Genomic DNA, 5,511 nt, shown 5'->3' with positions numbered 1-5,511 from the left:
ACTCTTGATACTTCAGTAATGTCACCTGAAGGAATGAGCAAGGCGGGAATACTCCCGCCCAAATGAGCCAGTCCGTATGCTTCTGAAAGATCTTTTGTACTATACCTGCCAAGGTATGGGCAAAATAGACGATCTGACCAAAACAGCCCATGAACCAATCACAGGGTGACAGCTCACCGACAACAGTACGAGGAGGAGCACCCTCTAGTACTGTTTGTCACTATTAGCCGCTGCCTACTCACCAACCCTCACTGTGGGACGTGCGTAGCCTACAGTTGGTGGAACAGTGCATAGCCGGCAGTAAAGGAACAGTATACAGCCGGCCTTGTCACTATCGGCCGCAGCCTATCCACCAACCAGCATGGCTTGTGTGTAGCCCACTGTTGGTAGAACAGGAATACTATTCAGCCGGCTGTACCTTCTTGGAAACCTACCTTCGGCTATAAATACTCCAACACCTTGGAATGGTAAGGACATTATCTGATATCTCATTATCTTATCTTCTCTAGCAATCTCTTAATATACACTTATATTCAGAGCAATCTAGTCTGATTCTCACGCCGGAGGGTGGTCACAAGGAGGAACCCCCCCCCCCTTCTCAGTGACGAGCTTACGGTGTCTGTTTTGCAGGTCACCCGAAGAACAACTTTCTTTGCTGGACCTCATCCTCGTGGGAAACATATATTTAACCCCCAGATTATCCATAGTCTGCCCGGGGTCGATTAGTGTTTCTTCAACGACCAAAATCAGAGCCAAAGGTCTCGCTTTTATCACTAGCTAATGCAGGTAATTTAGGGTTTTTATTTACAAAGATTTGAAATTGAAGAGGCTATTGTTGATTTAGGTATATATATGTTACTAATTTTGTTGATTTATCTTCTTGATTCAAGACAATTATTGTTGGGTGAAGTTACAGGTTGTTTAATTATTGTGGCCATGGAAGTTAAAAAGTTCCAACAGGCAATTTTTAGGTAATTTATGAATAATCCTTTCGATTTCTTCACTGTCGTTAGTTTAGTTAGCTCTGAAATTAGATCTGTCTTTTCAACTAATAAGGTTTTGTGGTTTGTTATCGACATCAACAGGTATGTTTCGTTTTAATTTCATTCGATTTTTGATAATCCTTTATTCAATCTGAGTTCTCGTATTTGTTTCTCCATGATTTGGTGCATAAAGCTACAGAGGAAAGCGGCATTGGAGTTTCAAGTTGAATATTAGGTAAGATTGTTCATTTCAACACATACTCATATTTGAAGAATAAAGATACATAGTAGAGACAAGAAAAAAAAAGCATATACCATAACATACTACTGTTATTATAGATTTTATTTTCATTATAAATGGAACTATTATAATAAACCAGGATATATGATCATACCACAATTAGTATATACTTTATGGTCTTAAGATTTCTCTATTTTCAATTTTGGTTTGTTCTTGATGAGTAGATTTTGCCATTTTTGTGTGGTTCACATGAGGGTGATGGGAGTACTTCCATTGGAGCTGCGAAGAAAGAATCAGATGAATATGCACAAAAAATGGGTTATGTACCGGAAACAGACACAAAACATGACAAACAGTAAGCAAATCTTTCATGGTGTGTTCTTTTTGTACATGTCATTATTCATGATTATAGTTGCTCCTGTAATCATGTTTAATTATACATATGAGAATTTTGAACAAGCTTAAATTATACAAGATAGCAAACAAAAATGTTAACTTTACTTGGTGGTTTTAGAATTAATATTCCATTACCTTTTACATTGGCCATCTTTATAGCATTTACATTAAGCAATTTTATTTGTTTACAATAACTTTCAAATAGTTTTTTTTTTTTTTTTTCATTCTCAGGGCTTTAGAAATAATATATATTTTGCATAAGCTTCTTTGTGTTGGACACCATTAGTCTACAATTGCGACATTTTATTTTATTAAATTTTGTTTACATAATAGATGTTCTTACTTTCTCTCAAGATGATATCTCTTTCTGTTATTCATTTGAGATAACAGGTCCCATTTAATAGAAACGTCCTTTGATGTCATTTGTTGAATTGCTGCAATATTTACTATTTAAAAGACAAAAGCTATTAATCATGTATTCTTACTTTTTATTTGAATTTAAATGAGTTCGGTTTGAAAAACGTTACGAACAAATGAGTTTTGGTCGAAACAAGTTGTTTTAAAAGAGTATGATCAGGATGAGTTTGGGTCGAAAAGAGTAGTGTGGTCACATTGGAAATTGTGGAAATAAAAAAAATAATGGCAATTTTGAGTTTTCTGTCAAGTTTTGACTTTTTCAAGGTCAAAAGTTCTTGGGTAGTTTGACATTTTTGGTCTATTTTGACCAATAAAAGTCAATAGTCTAAATGTTGATACTTCATGTGATAATCAGATATAGGATGTTACTTTGCATTCAATCATTCATTTTTTTCACCAAGATCACCCGTATATTGTAACGAATTTATAATCCAACCAAGTATCTCCGTTTTTTGTGAAATACCAGTTACACTCTTCAAGGTTTCTTACTATTAATTGAAGGGTATAACTGATATTTATATTAATATTATTGTTATTTAAATATTTTTTGTAATGTTGACTGATCTACTTTTGTCATTTTATAATTGGCTACATATTTGGATGAGAAACTGGTTGATGTTCATGTAGGTGATTAAATACATTTTGATATTGAGATTTCGGATGCAGATATTATGCATGTTACTTTGTGAAGAGGACTATTCATCTGCATATCTAAAACCCAAGGTAAGTTATATTACTTTAAAATTATAATTTTAGGGGGTGTTTGGGATTTCTTATTTTTACCTCCTTATGACTTATGGAAAAGTCATAAGTCACAACCTTGTGACTTATGAAACTTTTCTTCTCACATATTAAGAAAACCTAAACACCTTCTTGACTTTTTAATAAGTTATAAGTCATAAGGAGACAAAAATAGAAATCCCAAACACCCCGTTAGTCAAGTGAAATAATTTGTGTTACTTTATGTGTTAAATGTGCAGGAGATGTAGGCTTTAGCTAATGAAACTTGAAACTTCATCTGATATGACTCAATGGGTAGCTGGATTTGTAAGTTTGACTTTTATAATAGCCTAACAGTTGACCTTTGTGAGTTTACTTTTGGGATTTATTCATGCATATTGGTTTTTTTATGCATGTAAAAGGTTGTAATTATGCTCAAGATAGGGTTCTAAAAGCAAGCCTGGTAGGCGATCCCGGGTGACTGGTTAAATGGGTTCAAGTCATGATGGAAACGGTTTTTAAAAACAATTCAACTTGGTTCGGGTCTAAATGGATTGTTTCAAAACAGACTCGACTTGGTTTGGGTTAAAAAAATGGGGTTAGCTTAAAAGTTAAAACAGTTCCTTTGTAATTTTCTGAATTTCTTTTATATTTTCTTTTATGAGTTAATATGACTTAACTGCGTAGTATGAGGTAAATTTTTTTTTCATCCTTTATTGATTACATTGTGCACGAGTAGTTCGGTTTGGTTCAGTTTTGGGACCCAACCAAAACCGAAATTTTCATTTAACGTATTTGAGTTTTTGACTCTAATTGTATGCAACGTTTACTCTTTAATGTATTCATTCGCACCCTAAATAAACACAAGAATCTTATTTTAGGGTGTCCCTAATTTTCTACACTGTTTACTCTTTAAGTGTTTGACCAACGTTTATTGTAAAATATTGACAAACTAAAGATACTCTTCCATGCTTCCTCTAACTGTGTGATGTCAAAAGCTGAATATATATTATCAAACTTTGACATGATCAACTTTTTGTTGGTGTTTCTTTGTTATCTCTGCTACAACATTGACAAACTTTTACAAGGGTAAGATTATAATGCAATTTTGTAGGTATAATTATTTTTTTGATATATTCTTTGTGACTATGATGCGCTACAACATATATAAACGATGTCGTCTTGTGCCGGTATTCTAAACACGTTCGACAACTGATGGTGATATTTTGACATTTGGAGATGATGTGGGCAATACGTTAGTGTATATTGATGTGCCGCATCGTGCTCAGGTGAATTACTTCCACAAGTTCACCCGAGCTAATAAAATTTATGTTTGGATGAAGAAAATTGTGAGATAACTACAATGAATCAGATAAACTTGAGATGTGAGTGCTATGAATTGTGAATTTGTAATTTAGTAAATTTGTAATTACTTTATGCTATTAATTTTTTTCATTCTACTATTTTCTTTTAATTTACCACCACATGTTTTACAAATTCATTGTTTAACTTATAGTGACTTGATGCTTAATATTGTGTTAGTATAATTTTAAATTAAGGTGTTTTTTATTTTTCAATTTTGAAAATAAGGTGTTATGATTATTTTTCATTTTTTGGGCTTATATTTGTTTCTTATTAAGTTATAAAACTGTGATTCACTTGATGGAACAAACCCCATAGTTTTGTAGTAATTTGGTAATACAAACTTACATAGTTGAAATATTGGGTTTTACATAACATAAAATGATTGTTATTACTATTATTCAGTTGAAAATATTTTCAAAGTTTACTCTCACCCGATTAAAGATCAGGTATGTTTTATATTTTATGTTTTCAATGTTGCATATGAAATCAAAATTTATGGTAAAGCTTCTAAAGAAATATTTATGACAAACCTTTCTAAACAAACATATTAAGAGCATTGGTAAAAAGGGAGACGCAGACATTTATTTAGCGAACACTGTAGTAAATTGAAATCGGTGCTTACAAAATATAAGATGAAAAATTGAACCGATACGTGTCCAAACATTTTAATTTAACTTGATTATATGTTAATTTGATTTTTAAAATTCATATATCATATTTAATAACATGTTTAAAAAATAATTTTTTTCAACCCGTGTGTCACAAGGGATATAAGCTAATATGAAATAATTTAATTAATGTAATTCTTTAGTATGTAATTGTGAATGAAACATTGTTAAATATTCTTGATTTCAAATTCTTTCGTACCCATACTCGTGTAGTACACGGGTTTATAACATAGTTGTATTATATACCAGATTTTGTTAGATAATAAGTAGTTTCTTTCGGTTAATTTGGATCTTATCTATCTATTCTAAGAAAAGACACTTGTCAATCTCATAGTTCTTTTCATCTTTTTTTCAAATACGTTGTCCATTATCTTTAAGCTATTTCAATATATAATTCAATTTTATTTTTATTAAAGATATTCACTAACCGATTCATTCATTAACATTAATTGTGAAATAAGAAAATTAGGAGTTTCAACATTGAAGTTGCAGGCCTGTTAGAATAAAATTTTCAAGTCACATATAATTGCAAATTAAAGAAAATAAAGGCAAATCATTGTTGAAGAATTTGGATTTGTATGGTAATAAACAAGAAATTATTTTTAAACTAGGATTCGAGCAAGAGTGCATAATATTTTATATAAGGTTGGTTTTAGATTTAGATTTAAAATTTTCTCATATATATTTGAACTCAGGAAAATGTGTATTTTCTTAATTTTCT

Source organism: Bidens hawaiensis, unplaced genomic scaffold (genome assembly GCF_021521415.1).
Source record: "Bidens hawaiensis isolate Kalapana, Puna unplaced genomic scaffold, B.hawaiensis_p1.1 tig00041185_1, whole genome shotgun sequence".
NCBI classification, from domain to species: Eukaryota; Viridiplantae; Streptophyta; class Magnoliopsida; order Asterales; family Asteraceae; genus Bidens; species Bidens hawaiensis.
The sequence above is the reverse complement of the archived record's forward strand: the minus strand, read 5'-3'. Positions refer to the sequence as shown.